We start from the raw sequence: 25365 nt of genomic DNA, 5'->3' as shown, positions 1-25365 counted from the left end.
TCGTAGAATTGGTATAGAATCCTTAAAAATCAATATTTTTCATTTAGCAAACTCTGTTTCTCTTCAGAAGACTTCAAAGAATAGTGCTAAATTGTTTATTTAATCATTTTTTTAAATTAATTATTTTTTATAGTGCCCCAAAAAATTACAATTTCACCAGTTGTTTAAACAAATTGTTATTTTAAATTTGAAGCTATCGCAGTAGTAATTTCAATGATGTAAATAAAAATTTGTGTACTTAACATTTTTATAAAAATAAATTTATTGTTCACAATTTTTACTCGAAAATTAAGTCTTACATTAAATATTACCTCACAAAAAAAATAAAATGTACAATTAAGAAAAAGTTGCAACTCTGTAGCTCATTTTGATAAAAATTGGAAGTTAAACAATAGTAATTTGATTAAACAATTGCTAAAATTAATATTCTCTGATAGTGACTGGTTACATTCGGTCTAAAAAGTTGCAAAATTAAAAAAAAATCGCAACTCTTTAGCTCAATTAGATAAAAAGTTGTAAATAAACAATAATAATAATTTGTTTAAACAAATTAGCAATTATATGGAATAATGTTTAAAAATCAATATTTGGGTTATTTATTCATAATCTAGGAAAAAACTTTGATAAAAATAGTAATAAATATTTTTTTACGACTTTTTTATAATTTTGAAATTTATGGGTTTTTTTTTTGGGCACTATAAAAAATAGTTAATTTAAAAAAATGATTAAATAAACAATTTAGCACTATTTTTTGAAGTCTTCTGAAGAGAAACAGAGTTTGCTGAATGAAAAATATTGATTTTTAAGGATTCTATACCAATTCTACAAAAAAGTGTTTTTTCCTTATGCATTTTACATGGGGAACTTTGAGCGCTTTGACCCACCTCTAAATATTTTTTTATTTAAAAAAAAATTGGGGTATTTTTTTTCTTCATATAGAACAATCCTAGGGGGTGAGAGCATTGAAATTCCGATTTTACTTTTTTTGGACCACCCTAGTATACAGATCGCCCAGGTGTTTTGTTCAAATACGTTCCATTCTTAAAAACATGTCATTGTTTATAGTTAAATATTTTTTAGCAAATTAATTTTATATCAGCAAAACTATATTTTTCATATATTTCTCAAAATATTTCCTATCGATTAAATTAAATTTAAATAAATAACTTAGCCTTTTAAAAACAATAAATAAGAACAGAGAAACATTTTTTTTAAATTTGCTTATTAAAAGAAAAATTTACTTCCTTTACTCAAATAAATGATATCTTAAAACCAAAGAAATATTTTTTTAATTAAAAAAAATGATAATAGTGAAATAATTTATTTAAAATAAAGAAACATTTTTCTAGTTGTACAGTTTGTCTTTGGTATTAATTATTAATTTTTTTAGTTACAAATTTTTACTTGATTACATTTATTCTTTATAAACTGTTCTTATTAATTTTTTTATTTATCACCTTGTACATTTTTTTATTAAATTTAAGGTAGTAAATATATTTACTATTTCAATGATAATTTTACTTTTTCGTATCTTCTGTAAAATATTGCTGAAATTTAACATAGATCTTATTCGGTGTCACTATTCAATAATAATTCATCAAAATTGTGAAAAATATCGAGAAGAACGCACTTCAGTGTACCTTCCTCTATTTCTTCTATAAAATTTTAACCGAAGATATAACTTTTTAAATGGGAAAGTAATTTACGTAACCACATTTTCTCCAAATGACGTTAAAGTCGCTCATCATTCCGGAAACGTCTCGGATGGTGGACAAATACATACCGTTGTTTCTTTCTTAACAGTCGTATTCGAAACTATTACTCAACCTGCAACTATCATTGTGTGTATTTGATTATTTTTTCAATTATATTTTTTCATTTCTCACGACAAATAGTCAATTCTATTATTTCAATATTTAAAAAATATGTATAAAAACACTAGGATACGAAAATTTAAAATATAGTTCAGTAGTAGGTACAATAAATTCATGATGGACAGTTTTGTGTTTCGTGCCTTGTAGGTGCGATAACGAACATTGTATACCGTTAGGTTGAATCATCGTTCTGTCGTTATGATCCAGCTGGAGAATGTAAATTTCAAGCGGTTGACGGTACTGAAAATACATTGAATAAAAATATTAGGAATGTCCTCTGAAAAACTTTTAAATACAGTATAAATGCCAATCATAAATGAGAATAATATTTTTCATTCGTTTCCTAATTTTCTATTTTAAAATTCAATGATATACCAGGGAAAAAATACATGATTCTGAAAAAAATTCTGCTGACAAGTCAAATCTTAACGGAGTTTAAAGTTTTTTTTAAAGCCTCAGGAAGGTTTGCGCTATAAGCCTTGACTGACACTTTTTTTTATTATTTGCTCACTTCAAAGCGATAATATTATTGATGACGATTAGTTAACTTTTGTTGTCAGAGGTTAAAAATTATAAAAATAATATAATATTAAATTAAAATATTAACCGATTGTATATCACGGTGGTGAGACTCCGTGGCTTGCGATCGTCGAGGTTAAGCAGAGCTGAGTACAGAGTTACTACTTGGTGACCGCGCTTCAACTCTCGCTATACCCCGGTGTTTTCTCATCACTTTCGTAATATATTAAGCGGGAGGGTTGACGTCGAGGTATAATGATGTGCACTGTCGATTATTGCCCAGTACGCCCCATTAGAACTCGGCTGTCGATAAACCGGTTTTACTCAGGATAGGTTTTCTACAGCTTCCCCCTCCTCTGGCGAGAAAACCCATTAGACGGGTGGTCCAAGCAAATGTGAGTACTCCTAATTTCAAGTCGTGCTGTAGACGCAAAAATTTTGTGTAAAGTTGTATGAAATTGTGCGAGAAAAATTCTAAGGTGTAAATCACTTGTATAGCCAAGTAAATAAAATCCTTTCGTAAAAACGAGGTGCGTAAGATCGACTAACTTCAAGTGTAGAACTTTTTCTTGATTGGCTCTTTTTTAAAATCCTTTACTTTGATTAGATATAATCGTGACATTACTTACTGATGTCAAAGCAGCTAACTTCAATTGTAGAACTTTTTCCTCATTAGATGATTTTATAATGAGTGTTCCTCATTGGCTGAATTTTATAATGATGGTAACCTCACACACTTTTATATTTTCGTTTTTCTTTTTTAAAATTCAAAAAATAATTAATTAAAATTATTAACTAAAAGTTAACTAAAAGTAGTTTAATATAATAATTTTTATTTATGGTTTGGTTTGTAATAAATTAAAAGTTTAATATTAAAATATATTTAATTTGATAATTCATTTTAGACGCTTCAAAATTGTTGCGCGCGCATCTTTTTTCCAAACAAAAATTGTTTGTTCGCTACAGCTATGTAACCTAACCTCAGTGTGAAACGCAAAGTTTTTGGTACGAAACATTGCAAAATGTTACAAGTGTTAGCAACTGTCAGCAACAAAATCAGTCTGATATTATTTCAAAGTCACATATAGAGACAGGTTATTGTAATGAAATGAACATTTCACGTAATCATTCTTATGTAAAACTTTGTAAACATAAAGTTAACAGTGAATTATTTATAAAATCAAAAACTAATAGAAATGAGGGAGAAATTATTATAAACAGAAGTTTGCAAAGTATGCCTTCAACATCAGCGCAGAATAATAATAGTACATCAGGAGAAGTAAAACACAAAGGAAATTATAAAGAGAAAGATAATGTACTTATTGAAAATGCAACAATTAATTCAAAAATCAACAGTTCAGAGGAAACTTTTATTAATAGACAATTACAATGCATGACTTTGAGATCATTAGATAATTGTATTGATTCAAGAAATGTTACAAAATATACTAATTTAAAAAATGAAAATCAAGTAAAAAAAGAATAATAATACGTTCTTTAGAGGAAGAAGAACAACATTAAGTCATGAAACGTCAAAAGAAAGCTGCTTTTCAAAGAAAGTTTCGACAAAAAAAACAAGATAATAATGGAATTATTAATCCTCAATCAATCCAAACAAAGGATAGTATTATTACAGTGGCTAAACCAAATATAAATTCAGCAAAATCCTCTACAACTGTTAATATATCTTTAGCAAAAGATAATGTAACTGTTACAGCAAATTTATCAAATACTAATATTTCTGGTCGTCAAAAAACTGCAGCTTATCAAAGAACTCATTGCCAAAAAACGGAATTCTGCACAGAATCAAAATTTCTCTGACAGTATTTCAGTCTCGCATATAGAAGAACATTTTGCTGGTGCGATGAACATTTCATGTGAGCATTGTAATGCTAAACATTTCCAAGCAGAAAGAGTATCTAATAAAAAAAATTCATTTCATGATTGTTGTAAACATGGCGAAGTCATTCTTGAAGATCTACCTGCTCCTCCACTCATATTACAAAATTTATTTGATGAAACCCACGAATTATCTGGGCATTTTCTTCATAATATACGACCTTACAATAATTCATTTGGTTTTGCTTCTTTCAACGCTAACTTAGTTAATTTTAACAATAGACGACCAGGACTATATTGTTTTAAAATACATGGTCAGGTTTATTATCAAATGAATACATCTTTGTATGCAGAAAGAAACGAGACGCATGCTTATTCCCGAAATCTTTTTTGACCAAATAGTTATTTGATATAAAACTACATAACTTAAAATTCACATAGTATGCACATTATTTGACATAAATTTCATTGCACACAAAAACCATTTAACATAAATATTATTTGTCATAGATTTCATCAAACAGAAATATTATGTTACATAAAACTCAGATAATTTAATTCCCATTTGACATAAAAATTATGTAACATAAATTTCTATTGACATAAAAATCATTTAACATAAATTTCTTTTAACATAAAACTCATTTAACGTAAATTTTATTTGTTATAAAATTCATTTGACATCAATTTCATTTGACATAAATACCATTTAACATAATTCTCATTTGACATAAAATTTACTTGACATAAATTTCATTTGGTGTAAATCCCATTTAACATAATTTTCATTTGACATAAAGTTAATTTGATATAAAAGACATTTAACACAATTCTCATTTGTCATAAAAGTCATTTAGCAAAATTCTCATTTGACATAAAAATCATTTCACACAAATTACATTTTACATAAAAATATCGGCGCCAATTTTAAAAGTAACCAATTAGATATTATCAACAACATTGTGATTCGCCAATTTTGAAGTTTGCGCCTGTATTTCTAGGTCAAATGATCTTTATGTAAAATTAAATCTATGACATCTGAATTTTATGTCAAATGAGAATTATGTGTAATGACTTATCCGTCAAATGAAATTAATATCAAGCGAACTTTATGTCAAATGAGAATTATGTTAAATGGAATGTATGCTAAATGAAATTTATATAAATTTAATTTTACGTTATATAATAATTATGTTAAATGAAATTTATGTCAAGCTAATTTTATGTCTAATGATACCCAGTAAACAAAAACTAATTGAAATAAATTAAAAAGAATTCACAAAGAGTTTCAGTGAATCCCGCTTTGTGACAAATACGAATTGGAGCTATGCTGCAATTTTCCTGAATTCGTCAAACTGTATTGAACTTCCAAACCTTCTATTTATACTAATTCAATGGACAAGTTTTAGGGCCTTTAATTTTTTTCAATTTGTCAGCACCAATTCAATGCATGCCTTGGTCATTTCTTACGAATGCGAATTCGTTTGCACAACTTCAGGCAAATTGAATCGAATTCAATCGAATATACAAAGAGCTTGAATGAATCCCGCTTTCTACCAAAATCTTAATTCATTTCAATCCGTTTAAATTAGTTTTTTTTACTGGGTATTTATGTCAAATGAGAATTACGTTAATTGACATTTATGCCAAATGAAATTGATGTCAAATGAATTTTATAACAAATAAAATTTACGTTAAATGAGTTTTATGTCAAAAGAAATTAATGTTAAATGATTTTTATGTCGATAGAAATATATGTTACATAATTTTTATGTCAAATGGGAATTAAGTTATCTGAGTTTTATGTAACATAATATTTCTGTTTAATGAATTCTATGACAAATGATATTTATTTTAAATGGTTTTTGTGTGCAATGAAATTTATGTCAAATAATGTGCATATTATGTGAATTTTAAGTTAAGTAGTTTTATATCAAATAACTATTTGGTTAAAAAAGATTTCGGGAATAAGCATGCGTTTCAAAGAAACGATACTTCTTCATTTGGACAGTTATTTATTGTTGATCAAAACGAAGCTTCCAAAATTCGTTGTAAGAATAATGTTCAATTAAACCGAGATATTGTTGATGGAATAGACACAGCCCTTCGAGATTGTAACCTATTTGCACAGTCCTACCGTATGATGCATGAAGAAATTAAAAAAACAATGACTGAAAATAATGCAGAAATTGAGCCTGAGATGCAATTATTATTTACATTAAAGCCTGGGATGGATAGTAGACGTTATAATTTACAAAGTGTGAATGAAGTTGCAGCAATTTGTACTACAACTGCTGATGGTGATCTTGATTATCATTCTCATAAACATTTCTTTTTCAATTTTTCTTTAAAACATTTATTATATTTGAGCCATTATTCTCATTGTAAGTACTTTTGTTTAAAAAAATTAAAATATTAAAAAAAGGAATGCGCAAGAGAAAAAACGCGCGCGCTGGAGCGCGCGATCGTTCTCGTATAAATAAAAATATTATATTGAAAATTAGAAGCGAGATTTCCTGTTGGAATTTCCTAGGAGTGCTTTCCCGGGAACTTTTTCACGTGGGAAAACATGATACAAAAAATAAAAAAAGAGCTCGTCTTTACCAACGTTTGATAACATTTATTAAGGTAACCTTTGTTTAATTAAGTAATTTTTATCTAACTTAGAAAAGCAATTTATTCTCAAAAAATTCTCAAACCATACAGGAAGTTTTGAGTATTCTTAATTCCTGCCCTAACATGATAATTTAAACTTCTGACTAAAGAGGACATTTTTGTATTTTTCTACACATACACACATTTTGATTCAATCTATTCACTTACATAAAGTTACCCATTAAGATTTGCGTTACTTTTAATTACTCAACAGAACATTGTAAAGTTTAAAAATAATGTTTACGATTGTATGAATGTGAAGTCTCTAAGTCCAGAATCAACAAGAGATCCCAATCTGCTATTAACAATAAATAGCATCAACTTCCGAACATTCATAATAAGCCTTTGGAAATCCAAAATAATGCTCAAGCGATTGACACTAGTTTACCCTATCGAGAAATTGTCAGAGCACTAATGTATGTTGCTCAAGGAACAGGTCCTGACATAGCGCATGCTGTTAGTGTTTTAGAACAATTCAATTTATGTTACGACAATCAACACTAGTATGCTGAAAAAAGGGTCCTACGTTACCATTAAGGGACTTCAGACTATGAGTTGGTCTATCAAAAGGACAATTTACCTCTACAATCTCGTAAACAAAGGACAGTTAGCTTGTCTTCGACAGAGGCAGAATATATGTCATTGTCGGATGCTGCCAAAGAAGGTGTCTTTTTCGTTAAATTTCTAAAAGAACTCAATTTCAACGATATGACAAATCTTGTCATTTTAAATGACAATGAAAGTGCTGGTCGATTGCCACAGTGGGCCAGAATCGCTAGTTTTTGGCCAAAATTAATAATTCTCAAAAAGCGTGAAATGTATGCCTACTAAATATGCTATCTATTGTTTTTAGGGTCGCTGATTACGAATATGAAGTCAGATTTAAAATAATCAAAATGGTGGATCCAATATGGCGGACATCAAATTAAAAAAATTATTCAATTTTCATAAAACTCGATATCAAGGGGGTTTTAGGGGTCGATAATTACGAATATGTAGACAGATTATAAAAAAATTCAAAATGGCGGATCCAATATGTCGGACATCAAATTAAAAAAATTATTTAATTTTCATATAACAATCATCATAAAGAAATTGGCTGCCTTTATTCTCGTGTTACTTACGATTTTTTTATTCCTAATGCACAAAATAATTGTCAATTGAAGGACTACATAAAATAAGGGGACGAACGCGTGGTTGAAAGGGATAATATCAGTCAGGTAGCAGCGAGCGGCTCAAGGCTTGTCACTGCTACCCGACTGGTAGTATCCCTTCCAAGCCTCGCGTTCGTCTCCTTATTTTCTGTAGCCCTTCAATTTCTAATTTTTGACTATCATATTGTATCTATTATTTTAAAGTTAGAAAAACTGACTTCAGATTCGTAATAAGTGAACTAGAAAAAACCTAAGCGGTAATTTTGAAACAAATTTGATGGATTTATTATTTCTTCGTCCAACATATTGAATCCTCCATTTTTAATTTTAATAAACTGACTTCAGATTCAGAATCAGCGACTTCAAAAACCTCCAAATGCCAACTTTTAAACAAATTTGTTTCATTTTTAAATTTTGTCTACCATATTGGATCCGCTATTTTGAATTTTGAAAAACTGACTGCAGATTCGTAATCAGCGACCCCAAAAACCCCCGAGTAACAACTTTCAAGTAAATTTGATTAATTTTAGGGTTCCGTACACCATAGGTGTACTGACGGAACCCTTATGAAATCACTCGTGTGTCCGTCCCAGCTACGCAAAATGGGCTGTCCCCCCCCCCCTTAACTTTTACAAATCTCAACCTAGTGAGCTGAAATTCGGTAGGGATCTTCAGTTTTAAGTGCAGATTACAGAAAAAATATAGCAAACCCAATTGACGGACATATTTGCGAACTAGGAGGGAAAGAAATTGAATTTTTCAGAAAAAATTACAAAAAATGACCCTGTCCCCCCTCCTTAATTTTTACAAATCTCAACCTGGTGAGCTGAAATTCGGTAGGGATCATCAGTTTTAAGTGCAGATTACAGGAAAAATATAGCGAACCTGATTGGTGGAGATATTTGGGAACTAGAAGGGAAAGAAATTGAATTTTTTCGAAAAAATTGAAAAAATTACCCTGTCCCCCCCCCTTTAACTTTTACAAATCTTAACTTGATGAGCTGAAATTCGGTAGGGATCATCAGTTTTAAGTGCAGATTACAGGAAAAATATAGCAAACCTGATTGGTGGAGATATTTGGGAACTAGAAGGGAAAGAAATTGAATTTTTTTGAAAAAATTGCCAAAAATGACCCTGTCCCCCCCCCTTAACTTTTACAAATCTCAACCTGGTGAGTTGAAATTCGGTAGGGATCTTCAGTTTTAAGTGTAGATTACAGGAAAAATATAGCGAACCTGATTGGTGGAGATATTTGGGAACTAGAAGGGAAAGAAATTGAATTTTTTTGAAAAAATTGCAAAAAATGACCCTGTCCCCCCCCCTTAACTTTTATAAATCTCAACCTTATGAGCTGAAATTCGGTAGGGATCTTCAGTTTTAAGTGTAGATTACAGGAAAAATATGGCGAACCTGATTGGTGGGGATATTTGGGAACTAGAAGGGAAAGAAATTGAATTTTTTTGAAAAAATTGCCATAAATGACCCTGTCCCCCCCCCCCCCTTAACTTTTACAAATCTCAACCTGGTGAGTTGAAATTCGGTAGGGATCTTCAGTTTTAAGTGTAGATTACAGGAAAAATATAGCGAACCCGATTGACAAACATATTTGCAAAATAGGAGGGAAAGAAATTCAATTTTTTCGAAAAAAATGCTAAAAATGACCCTGTCCCCCCCCTTAACTTTTACAAATCTCAACATTATGAGCTAAAATTCGGTAGGGATCTTAAGTTTCAAGTGTAGATTACAGGAAAAATATAGCGAACTCGATTGACGGACATATTTGCGAACTAGGAGGGAAAGAAATTCAATTTTTTTGAAAAAATTACAAAAAATGACCCTGTTCCTGCGGTTAACTTTTACAAATCTCAACCTAGTGAGCTGAAATTCGGTAGAGATCTTCAGTTTCAAATACAGATTACATTAAAAATATAGCGAACCCGATTGACGGACATATTTGCGAACTAGGAGGGAAAGAAATTCAATTTTTTCGAAAAAATTGAAAAAATTACCCTGTTCCTGCGGTTAACTTTTACAAATCTCAACCTAGTGAGCTGAAATTCGGTAGAGATCTTCATTTTTAAGTGAAGATTGAGGTAAAAATATAGCGAACTCGATTGACGGACATATTTGCGAACTAGGAAGGAAAGAAATTGAATTTTTTTGAAAAAATTGAAAAAAATTACCCTGTCCTCCACCTTTAACTTTTACAAATCTTAATTTGATTAGCTGAAATTCGGTAGGGATCTTCAGTTTAAATTGCAGATTACAGGAAAAATATAGCGAACTCGATTGACGGACATATTTGCGAACTAGGAGGGAAAGAAATTTAATTTTTACGAAAAAATTGCAAAAAATGATACTTTTCTCTCCCTCTTTTGAACTTTTAGGAATCTTAATTTGATGAGCTGAAATTCGGTAGGGATCTTCATTTTTAAGTGAAGATTAAGGTAAAAAAAATATTTTTTTTTTGTTATTTGTAAATAAAACATAAGAATTCAATGTGGATTATAGTTATAGTTTTTTTAATCTATATGTAATAAAAATACATATGTGTACCGAATTTCAGCTCAATATGTTTATATATGTTAATATTAATGTGGATTATAGTTATAGTTTTTTTTTAATCTATATGTAATAAAAATACATATATGTGTACCGACTTTCAGCTCAATAGGTTTATATATGTTAATATTAATGAATTATATTTCTTATATATATTTTTTTTTATAAAAATGAGTTTTATTTTGGTGTACGGAACCCTCGATCTTAATGCGAGTGCAACTCGCACTTGTTTTACTTTATCGTCCGCCATATTGACTCTGCCATTTTGAATTTTCAAAATTTTGAAAATCTCATTCCAGATTCGTAATTAGTGACCCCGAAAACCATAGGTACTATACCTATTATAGATATTTTTCAATTTCCCTAATTATGGTCAGCTTTCACCCCAAATTCATTTTCATGTTTAGATGTTCAGAAACTGCAACGAAACTTGATGTTTCAATTTATTATTTTGTCTCTAATAAATTACGTAAGGATGTAAAGTAATTTGAGTGTTTAACCAATAACTCGATTGAATAGAATCTTGAATTTTACAAGTAAAGTTTTCAGCAAAATCTAAACTTACAATAAGTACTCCTTCCTCAACTATTTCTTTCATTTTGGTCAAATACGAAGCTTGAGCTTGTGCCAAAAAATCATGTGTCACCAGACTTTTTAAATAGCTAGCTAAATTCTTTGCGAACTTATGTGCGTTTTTTTCAACTGTAAACTGACACCTTTAAGGAAATAGAATTGAATTAATTACCTGCTTAAACAATTAATAAGTACGCTTCTTAATATAATTTTAATATTTTTACTTATAGGTAGTAACGCATTGATAATAATATTTAATTTCAGAAATGTCTTGCAGTTTTAAATATGACCAAAGTTTTTCTTGTACGACTTCCTTTCGAGGACACTTTTCACATTGAAATAAGCAGCACTGCGGGTTTAAACTTTCACAAATCAATTCATTAAGCAAAGCTGAATATGAATCTGCAAATTCAAGCCCTTTGAATTCCAAAAATGCATTCAACCTAGACCTTTTTAAACTTTCAGCAACTTTGGTACAAACAAACGATTGGTCTTGATTTACATTATTATCTGAACTGTTATTTAATTTGATATCTTCAAGATCGCGAGTTACCTTTTGAATTTCAAAATCAATACTGTCTTTTAATTTATTAATTTCTGATTTACAAGAAGGACAAATAAACTGTCCGATCACGTTTTTAAATTTATAATTATAAGTATTACGCACTTTAAAAACATTCTTATAAACTGTAACATTTTTTTTCTTTAGTGGATTGCAGCACACATTGACTTAAGACATGTTTGCATTATTTAATTAAAATCATACAGGGTCAATTGGGGTAAATGTAAACGGAATATGTATCTTGCACCAAAAACATTAGTTTTTTTTGTTAAAAGGTAAAACGGACTGATTTCTTTTGCATGAACTTGTTGCTAGTGTTCCCTAGAAAAATTTTATGAGGTACAAAAAATTATTGATGCACCTGAATCGCCTAAAACTGACTGTTTACATTTACCCCGAGATTTTGAAATTTTCCTAAAATTCGGGGTAAATGTAAACACCACTGTAGTTAAGCGAGGTTTAAGAAACAAGTTATTTCAAGTATACTACTGTTTTAAGGGATGGAAAAACTGAAAAAAAATTCTTCGTAGATGTGTAGTAAATCAACCAGTTGACTGATAATTTATCATATAAAATAAACAATTAACCATTACAAAATTAGTAATGTAAAAACTTGAATAACTCGAATAAATTTTAATAGATTTTCATTCAACTTGGTAAAAAGAAGTTTTTAAGGTTGCTCAATAAGAATCTAAAATCGAATTTTTAAATTTCAAAATGGTGGATCCAATATGGCGGATGAACCTAAAAATAATGTTTTTAAAAATTGATCAAATTTGCTTGAATCTGGCTACTCGGAGGCTTTTGAGGTCGCTGAATACGAATTTGAAGTCGAATTTTAAATTTTCAAAATGGCGGATGAACCTAAAAATATTTTTAAAAATTGATCAAATTTTCAAAAAAAAAATTTTTTTTCAAAGGGGACCTAATTTCCTTTTCTATGTAATTTTACATTGTCAAATTAATAAAATTGTGAAATAAAAGCAAATTTTTTCAATTATTTTCTTTTTAAATGTAGTTAAAGTTTTGTTTACATTTACCCCGAGTTTTCGAATTCTCGGGGTAAATGTAAACACTTAATTATCTATTAACTAAATTGACGAAAATCAAAAATCAAAGTCAATTTTTGTTAGGGCATTAATAAGGAAGAATTACATATTTTTGTTTGATTTTTTAATTTATTTTTATGCAAATGCGAGACAAAATACTGAAACACTAAAATTTTGATTTTCAATCTTTTTTGCATTAAAAAATAACTTACACTATGGCATTGCCAATTGTCAAAATAAAATATTGGCAATACTCAGAACATCTTGTAGGTGAGCTGAGGTAAAAATATTGACGTCTTACTTATTTTTAAATTTGTAAATTTAGCTGAAACATCTACTGTTTACATTTACCCCTTGTTTACATTTACCTCAAATGACCCCATTAAAATGCGTAAAAGCATGCAATCAACACGAATTCATTTGTTTTGTTTTAAATCTCTTTTTACTGTTAAACAATTTTTTGTAACTAAAAACATTTTATTTTCTAAAGTAATAGAGAATCCCAGTTTTTTATTGTTTAAATAAAATCTTAAAAGTATTCTCTATTTGATTATTGAAAAAAAAAATTTAAAAGATAGAGATTAAAAAGTTAATTTATTTAAACGAATATTTTTTAATTAAAATTTTGATGGTTTATCTAAAGTACAATTCCTCATTAGGCTCTCTTCCATTTTTTACTAAACTCGGTTAATCCAATCGCGAGTTTTTTTTTTTTTTTTTTTACTAAAACGCTACAAAAAACTTTGACCTTAAATAACTTTTGCAATTATTTAAATTTCGGAAAACTATTTACAGATTTTTATTATACCATCATAGACTATCGAAACATATAAGAATGAGAAAAATTCACAGACCCAAAAAAATTCAGAGTCTCACTTCAGGAATTCTTTACCCATCTATAAAGTTCAATTTTAAACCAAATAAAATTGTAAGATTCTTTAAATTAATTGAATTTATGTTTGAATAAAATTAGAATAAATTGAAATACTAATCATAGTATTTTGAGGTTATCTTTTATAATGCTTGTGTTTTATTTAATTTGATTTTTTCACAGATTGTAATGCTCTTCAATGCTTAAAAATTTTCGAGATTATATAATCTTGCAAGACTTTTTTAGTAAGTGGTAAAAAAATTAATAATTAGTAACTGTAATTTTGTTAAGTATAATTAACGATGCGTTGAAAATGTATTAAAGAAATCTAAGAATTAGTTTAAATATATAGATATTTTTTAAAAGTTTCCTGTTTTACAGTTGAAATTCATATAAACAGTTGGAAAATAAATACCCAAGTCGGTTCGGTAGTCACAGTCGTTAAGGCTAGGCGATTAGGGTTAGGTCTTAGGGTTAGCGTTAGGTCATGCGTCTGGAGTTCACTTCCCATACAGTTCAAATTTTAAATCAATTTAAAACGTGTAGGCATTAATGGATCTTTCGAATTAGTATTGATTATAATAAGACTTTCATACATCGTTGATTATACTTAATTAATGGATTTTTTAAGTCAGTATTAATTATAATAAATATTAGTTTTTATAATAGTTAAATATTTTTTTGACTTACATGAATTTACATTATTTATATTATTAGTCGAAGATAATACATACATACATAATACACATAGTCTGGATACACTATAATTTATTAATTAAAACGAATAAAATTTTGTAGTAATGGGGTCGTATAGTTGAAATATACCTTAAATAACATGAGGAAAATATTAATATTGATATAAAGCTGTTTAATGTTTTTGTTCAATAATCCACATTTTTTTATTAATTTTAATTTGAAATCCAGAAATAACGAACATCATATATATATATATATATATATTATATATTAATATTGATATATAAGTTTTGATAAATGCTTTATTTTAATTAATAAATTATAGTGTCTCACAATAGAGCTCTTTACCTTACTAGGTTTTACTTTCATTTAGCGCTTGTGAGAAACAGAGTAGCTGTCTGAAATTTTTTACTAGCGGAAAAAACTATGCAATTATTACTCATTTTCGAGCGCTGAATCGGAACATGAACATTTTTTATTGTTTCATGAAGCTGCGTAATTAATAAATATAATATAATTTTCTTAAGCATTTTATGCTCTTACACTTACCCATTAGCCTTAAAAACGACCACCTGAAAAATTGTATTCAAATAATTATTTTTTACTTTTAGGTTTTCATTATTTTTACAACTACCCGTGTGGTAAAAGCCCCCATCAAGTTGTGAGGGCCCCCAGCAGGGGTCGACGAGGACTGGTCGATGAGGAAAAATCCATGAGGGCCAAACAGGGGCCCACATCATTGAATTGCAAAAATTTCTAAGTCCAAACCTCAAATATATTTTACACCAACAAATTAATGTTTATAATTATTTCAACAATGAAAAACGCATTTTTAACAAAAATTTATTCACACTTTTTTGAAAATATGGAACATATGGAATATTTTTTTACATTAACAAATAAATGTTTATAATGATAATAAACAATAAAAAACGCGTTTTTAACAGATTCATTCGATAGAGCTGTTTACTTAAAATGTTAAGTAATGGAGGCTATTTTACTTGTCCAAATTGTGATTCCGATTAATTTCATTTTTTTTAATTTCAAATTTTAAACATTTTTAATATTTCTACCCATTTAATAACTATTTTTTATCGTTCTGGATAAAAAATTAAAATTAACCCTCCGTCTCACATCCACTCTCTAAATTTGAATTAGTAAAAGTGTTTGCTAATTTGAATTAGCAGTGACTGACTTTTTGCTTTTGAATTAGTAAATTTTACTAATAAATAGTAATTTCTACTAATTTTTTTGTCATATTTACTAATTCAAAAGCAAAAAGTCAGTCACTATTTCAAATCAGTAAACAGTTTTACTAATTCAAATTTAGAGAGCAGTAAGGGATTCCCACACCGGTTTTAGTATTTTTTAAGGTAGTTAGTTCAAGGAGGCTAGTCAAAAGTAAACTTTTTTTTCTAAAAGTTCAAAAAAGAGTTAAATTTTATAATATAAAATAAAAAATCACTTCTTTAAATAATATTCTCTATGTTACGACGTATAAATTTGTAAATAATAGAAAACTAAAAAAAATAGTAATGATTTGAAGAAAGTAGTGTTTCGTAGTTAGAGACGTGTGGCAACACAGCAGTCGATTGCTATGTGCTGATTTATAAACTTGATTTTTGTTTGAATTTTCGCGCTACTTCATTTCTCTCGCAGCTGTTGCGACGTTGCCACGTTCTTTATGTCACTCGGAATAACAAAAAATTCATATCTAACTTTAATTTTTGGATTATATTGTGCATCAAAAGTTATAAAGTGGTATATATCAAATAGTCAGTTTTTCGTTCGCGGCGGCCATTAGCACAATGCAAATATTAAGAAAAATACTAAATTTTGAACGACGATATCTCGAGAACCGTACGGTAAAAAATTCTAATATTCAACAGTAATGTGCATTAATATGTTAATTAATTTTGTTGAAGTTTTCAAGCAATTCTCTATTACCATTGATTTTGAACTAACCACCTTAAATAACTTTTGATTTCCTTATTGCAAAATATAATCAGTTTCTATACCTTTCAACGGTTCCCTTCTCAACACATTTCTGTAAAAAAATTTAGTTTAAACATAATTCATCTTTAAATATGATGCTTCAAAGCTAAAAAAACCCCGAAAAAGTAAGGAAATTTTAAGTAAAAAAACCAAGTTGTCGAAACATTTTTGCTTTGTGCGACCGAAAATTAATTTTATGATTTCAAATAATTTACATGTTTGTAAGTTTGCGTTAAACATAAATTTTTGTTGATTCCTTCGTTTATGTTGTAATGCTGCTTATTTTACAATTTGTTGAGGGATTCCCCCTACACGTGTAATGTTGTAATTATTTCTAAAGTGTGTGACGGAGGGTTAAACCCGTTAGAAATAGGTAACATTACAAAAGCCGCTCACTCGTGTTGTGAAATTTAAACTGTATAGTTCCCCCTGATTAGACGCTTGTAAATAGTATTTTAGAATAAATATAATTACTACTAAAAAATTTCGATATTTGCTTCGTGTGAACTTTTTCATTTTGTCAATCAAAAGAGCACCTACAAATCTGTCAAAGCCTGGAATAAAAAAAATTTTTTTTCATGGAACAGTGACCATTAAAAATTAATTTTTTAGTAATTTTTGATCTCATTTTCGTTAATTTTTTAACGTTACATTCTTAAGTTTAATCTTTAATTCAAAACATTTATACATTTTTTTTTGTAAAAGCAAAGAAAATATTTTTCATTTTAAAGTTTTATGATATCTTTAATTTAAAAAATGATCTAAAAAATCGATTTCTTTGTTTCAGAGACATCTTTCTCCTAGGTGTCGTCTGTGCAAATGCGAAAAATATGTAAAAAAGTTTATTTTTTTTACATTTTCTCAAAAACACATTTTTGTCCCAATTTTACATTTGTATAATTTTATTGGAAAAATCCTCAGCTTTAAAATAAAAATAGTAACTCTTCCAAAAGTTTTGCCAAAGTTACATTTTAAATTTTCAAAGTTAAACACTCTGTACTTTTATACATTTTTCATAATTTTTTACATTTATATAGGGCAACAATGTCAAAAATTTAGAGTCAACAAATAAATTTTAATTTTGGGTAAATTTCTTCTACACTGTAAAAAAAAGTTCTAAATTAGAGGTGATTTTGGTATTAAAATAGAACCAAATTACGATTTAGTACCAAAATTGGCATTAAATTAGTACCATTCTTTTTACAGTGTAGAGATAGCCCCATATGTGCACCTTCAAAATATACCTAAATTTAAAAAATAGTTCAAACTTGTACTTATATTTTATAGAGCATTTATGCACCCCATACACGATTATTTATTATAGTGTTTAATTAGGATTTTTATATATTAACTGCTTAAATATATTCGTGCAAAATTCTGGAATATTACACAACATCTATGTGTCGAATGTAAATGAACAAAACGAGCTTTAAAAAGTAGATGTAGCCTTCAAGTTACTGCCACGTAATGTGACACTTTTGTTGTAATTTATAAAAATTGACTTGCCTTATCATTGCAAAGATAATAACAAAAACCTTGACGTCATTTTTTTATTTATTTCCTTCTCTGCAAACCTATTTAAAAGAAGTATAAAATAGCAAAAAACAACAAAAAATTCTAAATGATTTTAAATTTGAAATTAATTTTTTAATATTTAATAAATTAGTACATAAATTATTACATAACTAAGACAGATATTAATTCTTTATATGAAACTTAATCCGTACCCACTGGGGTGTATTTTAGTTGAAATAGACAGTAGTACAAATTGATGAAAAGAATTATGTAATTTAAAAATACATTAAAGACTGTTATTTTATTTAAAATATATAGTATATTAAATCCTAATAAAAGTTATTTATAATTAAAATATATAGAGTATTTATAAAGTTAAAAAATACTTTGGAACCATATATAAGGAATAAACTACTTTACTGTTATTTATTAACTATTTTACTGCATTTAATATCACAGGCACACAAAAAAAAGTCAAAACCCAGAGGTCACACCCCCCTATCCCCATGTTTTTGGGGTCGCTGAAACCGAATATGACCATGAAAATTTTCTTTCATCGGCCATTTTCCCGCTACCACCCCCTTACACCTGCTCCCGGGGGTTGGAATTTCAGTTTTAAAAAAAGTGGAGTAGGGTGTCTATTCTTATGTTTTTTGGGTCGCTAAAAACAAAAAAGACTACAAAAAACAAATTCTTCCTTTCCTTAACCCCCTAAAACCCCCTTAATAACCCCAGAGTGAGGAGTCGAAATTCGACTTTTCACGAAAAGTCGATTACGGTGTCTAAACCTACGTTTTTTGGGTCGCTGAAACCAAAAAAGACTACCAAAATCAAATCCTTTCCACCCTCGACCCCCTACAACCCCTGCAATAATTTTTTTCAAATAAAACGAACCGATTTTTGGGAAATTGAAAATTAAATATTAGTTATTAAAAATTATTGCAGGGGGTTGTACGGGGTTGAGGGTGGAAAGGATTTGATTTTGGTAGTCTTTTTTGGTTTCAGCGACCCAAAAAACGTAGGTTTAGACACCGTAATCGACTTTTCGTGAAAAGTCGAATTTCGACTCCTCACTCTGGGGTTATTAAGGGGGTTTTAGGGGGTTAAGGAAAGGAAGAATTTGTTTTTTGTAGTCTTTTTTGTTTTTAGCGACCCAAAAAACATAAGAATAGACACCCTACTCCACTTTTTTTAAACTGAAATTTTAACCCCCGGGAGCAGGTGTAAGGGGGTGGTAGCGGGAAAATGGCCGATGAAAAAAAATTTTCAATGTCATATTCGGTTTCAGCAACCCCAAAAACATGGGGATAGGGGAGTGTGACCTCTGGGATTTGACTTTTTTATTTTTTTGTGTGCCTGTGTATTTAATATAGATATATTTAGGGTCAGATCAGCTCAACTGTGTTAAAAAATTTCATTGATTTTCTAAAATGTTAAAACTTTTATGAAAATCTATAGTTCACAACAAAACAAAAAAAAACTTTTCACCTTATTTTGAAATCAAAAATTTTTGTTATTTTTTTCCATTAACAAACATTACAACATTTAAAAAAAATTAATAACTCAAAAGCCGTTTACAATAAATCAATGAAACTTACACTGTTTACACAAAATTGTTCACTCTTTTCAATTAAAATAATTGCATGATTGTAAATTTAAAAATTCCATATTTTTAATAACAATTTTATAAACAATTTAAATTATTTATGTGTTCTACCCTTCCAATTGCAATGAAACTCATAGTAAGTGTACTCAATAGTCTCTTCTTGAAGCCCCTCAAAAAATTTTGTATTTTCTAGTTGGAATGTACATTACGAATTTTTTATTAAAAACGCGCGCTAACGCCACAGTGGGAAAAAAGTTAGTTTTCGTAGACAAATCAGTCTTAAGGTTACAAATATTACTTGTTTTTAATAATTTTTTTTCCAATGAAAGTTGATAAAATTGCGCACCTATCTGTGGTAGTACTCTCTAAATCTGAATTAGTAGAAAGTTACTAATGAAATGACGAAAAGTCTTCCACCAAATGATTTAGTAATAACTTTACTAACAAATAGTGAAATTTTACTAATTATTAGTAGATTTTACTAATTGCTTAATAGAATTCTACTAACAATTAGTAGAACTGTTTTATTAATAGTCGATAAAACAGTTTCACTAATTCATTTAGTAAAAAAGTGATTTTCAATTAGTGGAATTCTACTAAAACATTAGTAAAATATTACTAAAAATTAGTAATATTCTACTAATTGAAAAGGGGAAAAGTCTTCCATGAAAACTACTAAAAATTAGTAAAATTTTACTATTTCTTAGTAGAATTCTACTAATTCAGATATAGAGAGTAGGATTTTGAAAATTGTTAACAAATTTCTTTTATTTAACTATATATATTAACAAAAGAGAAAAAAAATTTACAAAATATTAGTTTACAAATGCGTAGCATTCATATTTTTTTAAGTCAAGATATCAAATTTGATTCTTTTATAAGGAAACAAATCATAATTTGGTAAGTTACATTTATTGAGTTTTGTTTATTATTCTATAAACGAATAATTAATTAACAATTGTATAAAAATGTCAATTTGAACGATAACGAGTTCGTTATAGTTCATATTATTTACTAATGAACTGAAGTTATTGTAAATACATGTTATGGTCATTTTCTGTAAGATGACATTTTTATTATTTAATAAAATTTATTAACAAATGCGTAAAAATGTCAATTTGAATGCTAAAATGTATTTATAATAACTTTACTCAATTAGTAAATAATATGAACTAAAACGAGCTCTTTATCTTTCAAATTGATATTTTTACACATTTGTTAATTAATTATTGTATATAAAATAATAAACAAAACTGAATATTGGTTATCTGGAACTCTTTTTTCAATTATTGTAGCATGGATTAGTAGAAATGCATTTTAATAAAAATTTCCTTAAATAAATTTTTTTTCTCATTTGATCACATATATATTGTTAAATAAAAAAAATTTGTTAACAACTTTTAAAATTCTACCGCCACAGATAGATGCGGAATTTTATAAACTTTCATTTAAAAAAAAATTTATCAAAAACAAGTAACACTTCCTATACTATGAGTTTCATTGCAGTTGGAGGGGTAGAACACATAAATAATTCAAATATTGTTTATAAAATTGTTATTAAAAATATAGAATTTTTAAATTGACAATCATGCAATTATTTTCATTGAAAAGAGTGAACAATTTTGTGTAAACAGTATAAGTTTCATTAATTTATTGTAAACGGCTTTTGAGTTATTAATCTTTTTTAAATGTTATAATGTTTTGTTAATGCAAAAAATTTTAAATTTCAGAATACGGTGAAAAGTGTTTTTTGTTTTGTGAACTACAGATTTTCATAAAAGTTTTAACATATTTTAGAAAATCAATGAAATTTTTTTAACACAGTTGAGCTACGTCTGACTCTTTAATATTTACTTTTTACATTATTATACATGTAAGCTTACATCGTGGGATCACTGTAAGATTACATGATGAGGTCATGGTAAGCTGACAGAGTAAGGTCACTATAAGCTTGTCATATAAGCTTGCTGTAAACTTATCATGTAAGGTTACAGTAAATTTGCACTAAGCTTACATGGTAAGTTTATATTATTGCTAACATGTAACAAAGTATTAATTTATTATTTTTCAATAAACAATAGACAGTTTTGCACAATTTAATTTTCTTATATTTGATGTTAAAGAATCGGTATGGTTTGTTTAAAAAAATTTATTGCGCATCCTAAAATGACATAGAAGGCTACTGCGCATAAATGTTTATTAAATTTATTTATTAATAACTTTAAAAGTTTATCATATAAGCTTACAGTGACATTACGATGTGAGTATACAGTGACCTTACCATGTAAGTTTACCATGTTCTTACTGTGTAAGCTTACTGTATGGCGGACATTTTAAGTGTACCCTAAGTTTACAGTGTATGTACACTGTAACCTTACAAAGCTAACGAATAAGCCAACAGTATTTTTGCATAAGATATGGTGCTGTGTGGGTTGTTAACTCAATTATTGTCAAACTTATTTACATTGCGAACGCAACCCAATTTCTTTTCACTAAGAACCAGTTTTATTTCAAGTGAGAATCCTTGTAATTTATTATTATATTGTAATTATATTAAAGATAATAAATCTTTGTAAGTTTACGTTATTAGAGTTAAAACTGCACCTATTACTAACTTAACAAAGAATCCATGCCATTTCAACAAAATCGACTTTAACTATAGCTACCTAGTTGTTTTCAGGATATAATTTTTTTCAGTATAATTTGTTAAATTAAAATTTATTGTTTCTTTAGTAAACGACGAATTTCTTGTAAATAATTCGGTATTTTTTCTTTTATACTATTTTGCTTTAACTAAAAATAATATTTTGAACTGGAAAACTGCATTCTTTTATAAACAAGTTTTTATGAGATTATTAAAGATAGCTGTCATGTTAGTAAGTTTTTAAATTTTGAACAGAGAATAATAAAGACAAAATTTTAATATACTTCATAAAGAACATTATTTTAAAGTTTTTCTTGTGAAATAAGCAATAATTTAAACATTAAAAATATATTTAAATCACTAGTAGAAATATTATTATTTAAATTTATTTAAATATTAAATAAACAATATTTCTAACATGTGCAATGACTGTAAAATTTCCTGAAATAAATAATCATACTAATTTACCTTTCTGGTTATTGAACCTTTACTTGCGATTATCAGAGCATTAAGAATTTATTTGAGAATATCCTTGAACTTGACACATAACTTATAAAAATTCAGTTGGACAATTAAATTAATTTTTTCTCATAGTTGCTTGAATATTTTATTTGAAATTACACTTGCTGGTAATCTTCTCTTAAAGGGCGCGCACTCAATTTAAAAGACACTTAATATTATAAAAACACTATTATTTAAAAAAATAAATTAATATCATTGGGTACTATTTTATGAATAACAGTCAAATCACTCTATATGAAACACGTACCTTTTTCAAAGTATGTCGAATGAAATATTTTTTCTGTTTCAGGGAGGAAAAAATGTATAAGAGAAGAAAATGTCTGAATTCTTCTAATTTGTATACCTGACTCGATGAAGGTTCTAGCCTTACTGGCGTTGAATGTACCTGGTGAAACGGTACTTACCTATACCTGAGCAGGTCCGCAGCTCGACTTCAAGTCGGTAACATAAGCATAAAGAGACACGTTCTCATGATTTTCAGTTAAACTTTAAACACATTCCATTTCTGTTGGTCGCATTAAATTTAGAAGGCTTCAATTTCTTCTTCTCTTGCGCACTTTTTATTACAATGACTACTAACTCGAAATATTCAAATTGCAATGAATTGATACCAATAACGTATATAAAATCTTGTTTTTATTCAAATTTTTAATACCTATCAATTTTGTCTTGAGACATAGAATCTCGTCTTGTTTTGAAGTTTCGACATTTTTTTAAATAACAAGATTGCCACTGATCAGGAAATAATAAGTATTAAGTTTCTAGAATTAAGGAAAAAAATTCTGGTTTTTGTGTCCCTAGCAACCTTTAAAAATATTAAAACATTAGTCTTTTTGAATTTTCCATGTCACTTTTCTGAAATTATAGACAGAGTTTTGAGTCAAATTTAAGAGAATTATCATACTGTTTGAAAAACTGCAATTAATGCGGTTATTAATTATTAATTAATAAGAAAAAATAGCTATTGAATAATTAAAGTCGACAAATAAAATCATTTTAAAACGCAGAAACTAAACATAAAATTGTGTAAACAAATTTTAAATTACTTTTTTGAAACAAACACAATTTATTGTTAATTTTATTTTTAATTATTAACTATAATAATCTTCGTATTTGGGCAGTTCCATACGAAAAGCAAATGGTGGATCACAGATTTTTCTTAAAGTTTGTAATTTTGTAGTACTTGGGGTACTAAATAACTGTGCCAAACAGTTTTGCAAAAAAAAATTTTTTTTGTAAGATATATAGATTTGAAAAATCTGAAACTGAAAAAAATGACTTTTTTTGAGAATTTTTATTTCAAAAACTATTGATTCTACGAGAAAAAGACATTCATTCAAAATTGTAGAGAAAATGTCAATTTTTTATAATATTAAAAAAAAGTTAAGAAAAATTAAATTTTCAATAATTTGTTTAAACAATATTTTTTTATTGTTAAAAAAATATTCTAGGGACATCATGGAATATCATAAAAAAATGTTTTTCTTAAAATTTAAACCTTCCTTAATAAGTGGTTAAATTTTTAAAGAAGTGCTTTTTGATGTTTTTGAGAACAAATTTTTCGAGGTTTGCGCTACGAGTTTTTGTGCGTTGCGCTAACTAAGCAGCGCCTATATCAGTGTATTTTAAAAGATGATATGACATATGACCTTTACTGCTCGCCCCTAATACATTTAATAATTATATACGTATATATTATTATTATTATAAACAGTTTAACAATATATTTTTAACTTTTTTATAAACATTATTTTACTTTTTTAACCCATTAATGCCCATATGGGCACAGGAACGCAGATATAAAAAAATAACTATAAATACTTTTAAAGCCATAATATAAAACAATATACTTTAGTAAAAATCCAAACATTCGCCTAGGTGCGAAAAACTGTGCATCGGTTCGAATAATAATTTTTTATATTAAATTTCGATACTGACACAAAAGAACAAAACCATTTCATGAAACTAGGATATCCAACAGTTATTAAGATAAATATTAGAATAACAAAAATATAATATGTGTCGAATAATAAAGTTGTCCCCTACTTCTTCGATTTTGTTGAAACTTCGAAATTTTTAAGTGTAATACATGCCAGTAAAAAACCCTAAATCGATTTCGAAAATTTTTTAAAATTTTGGATTTACGAGGTTTTTAAATTTTTTTTTTAATTTTGAAAATGGTAGGTATATCTTAACCTTCGCGCTACCGGCTGGCCACACGGTGTGACCAAGTATACATAATGTTGTATATCTGCTCGACTTTTGTAATCAATCGAATCGCCATTTTAACTCACTGGACAAAATTTTTCAGTTAATTTGTATTAACACATAACTATATACAAAAGCTTTGATGAATTTTAATTGTTTTGGGAACATAAAAGTAAAATAGCGTTTGGCCACACCGTGTGGCCAGCCGGTAGTCCGCGTATACAAAAATCTTTGGTAGCGCGAAGGTTAAAAGAAAATGAATGAAATTTAAAAAAATTTTCAGGAAATGCATATTATTTACAGACAATTTAAGAAAATATTTTATAAAAAAAATTTTTTTTTTTAAACAAATTATTTAAGGTATTTGTCGCGTAAATTCGTTTTCGACAGAATGTTTTTAAATTTCACATAATTATTCTTTGGATATTTATCTACAAAATAAGGCCTATTAAAATAAAATTGACCGTCTGTAAGTCTCAAAAAATGAAATCAAAGTTTCGATTTTTAACATGTACGGTATA

The 25365-nt window shown here is 27.9% G+C and overlaps 1 protein-coding gene across 2 annotated transcripts in view; it reads right to left on the bottom strand.

The window, feature by feature from the left end:
• The window catches only part of LOC122506277, a 36685-nt gene extending 13669 nt beyond the window's left edge, over positions 1–23016 (bottom strand). The window contains exon 1 of one of the 2 annotated variants that reach the window (XM_043618371.1): positions 22884–23016. The gene's annotated coding sequence lies outside the window, so the exon portion shown is untranslated. The other variant, XM_043618372.1, reaches the window with a different exon arrangement.
• Between the last annotated feature and the right edge of the window lie 2349 nt (positions 23017–25365).

This window comes from Leptopilina heterotoma, unplaced genomic scaffold, assembly GCF_015476425.1.
Source record: "Leptopilina heterotoma isolate Lh14 unplaced genomic scaffold, ASM1547642v1 Lhet_402, whole genome shotgun sequence".
In the NCBI taxonomy this organism is placed as follows: Eukaryota; Metazoa; Arthropoda; class Insecta; order Hymenoptera; family Figitidae; genus Leptopilina; species Leptopilina heterotoma.
The sequence above is the reverse complement of the archived record's forward strand: the minus strand, read 5'-3'. Positions and strand labels throughout refer to the sequence as shown.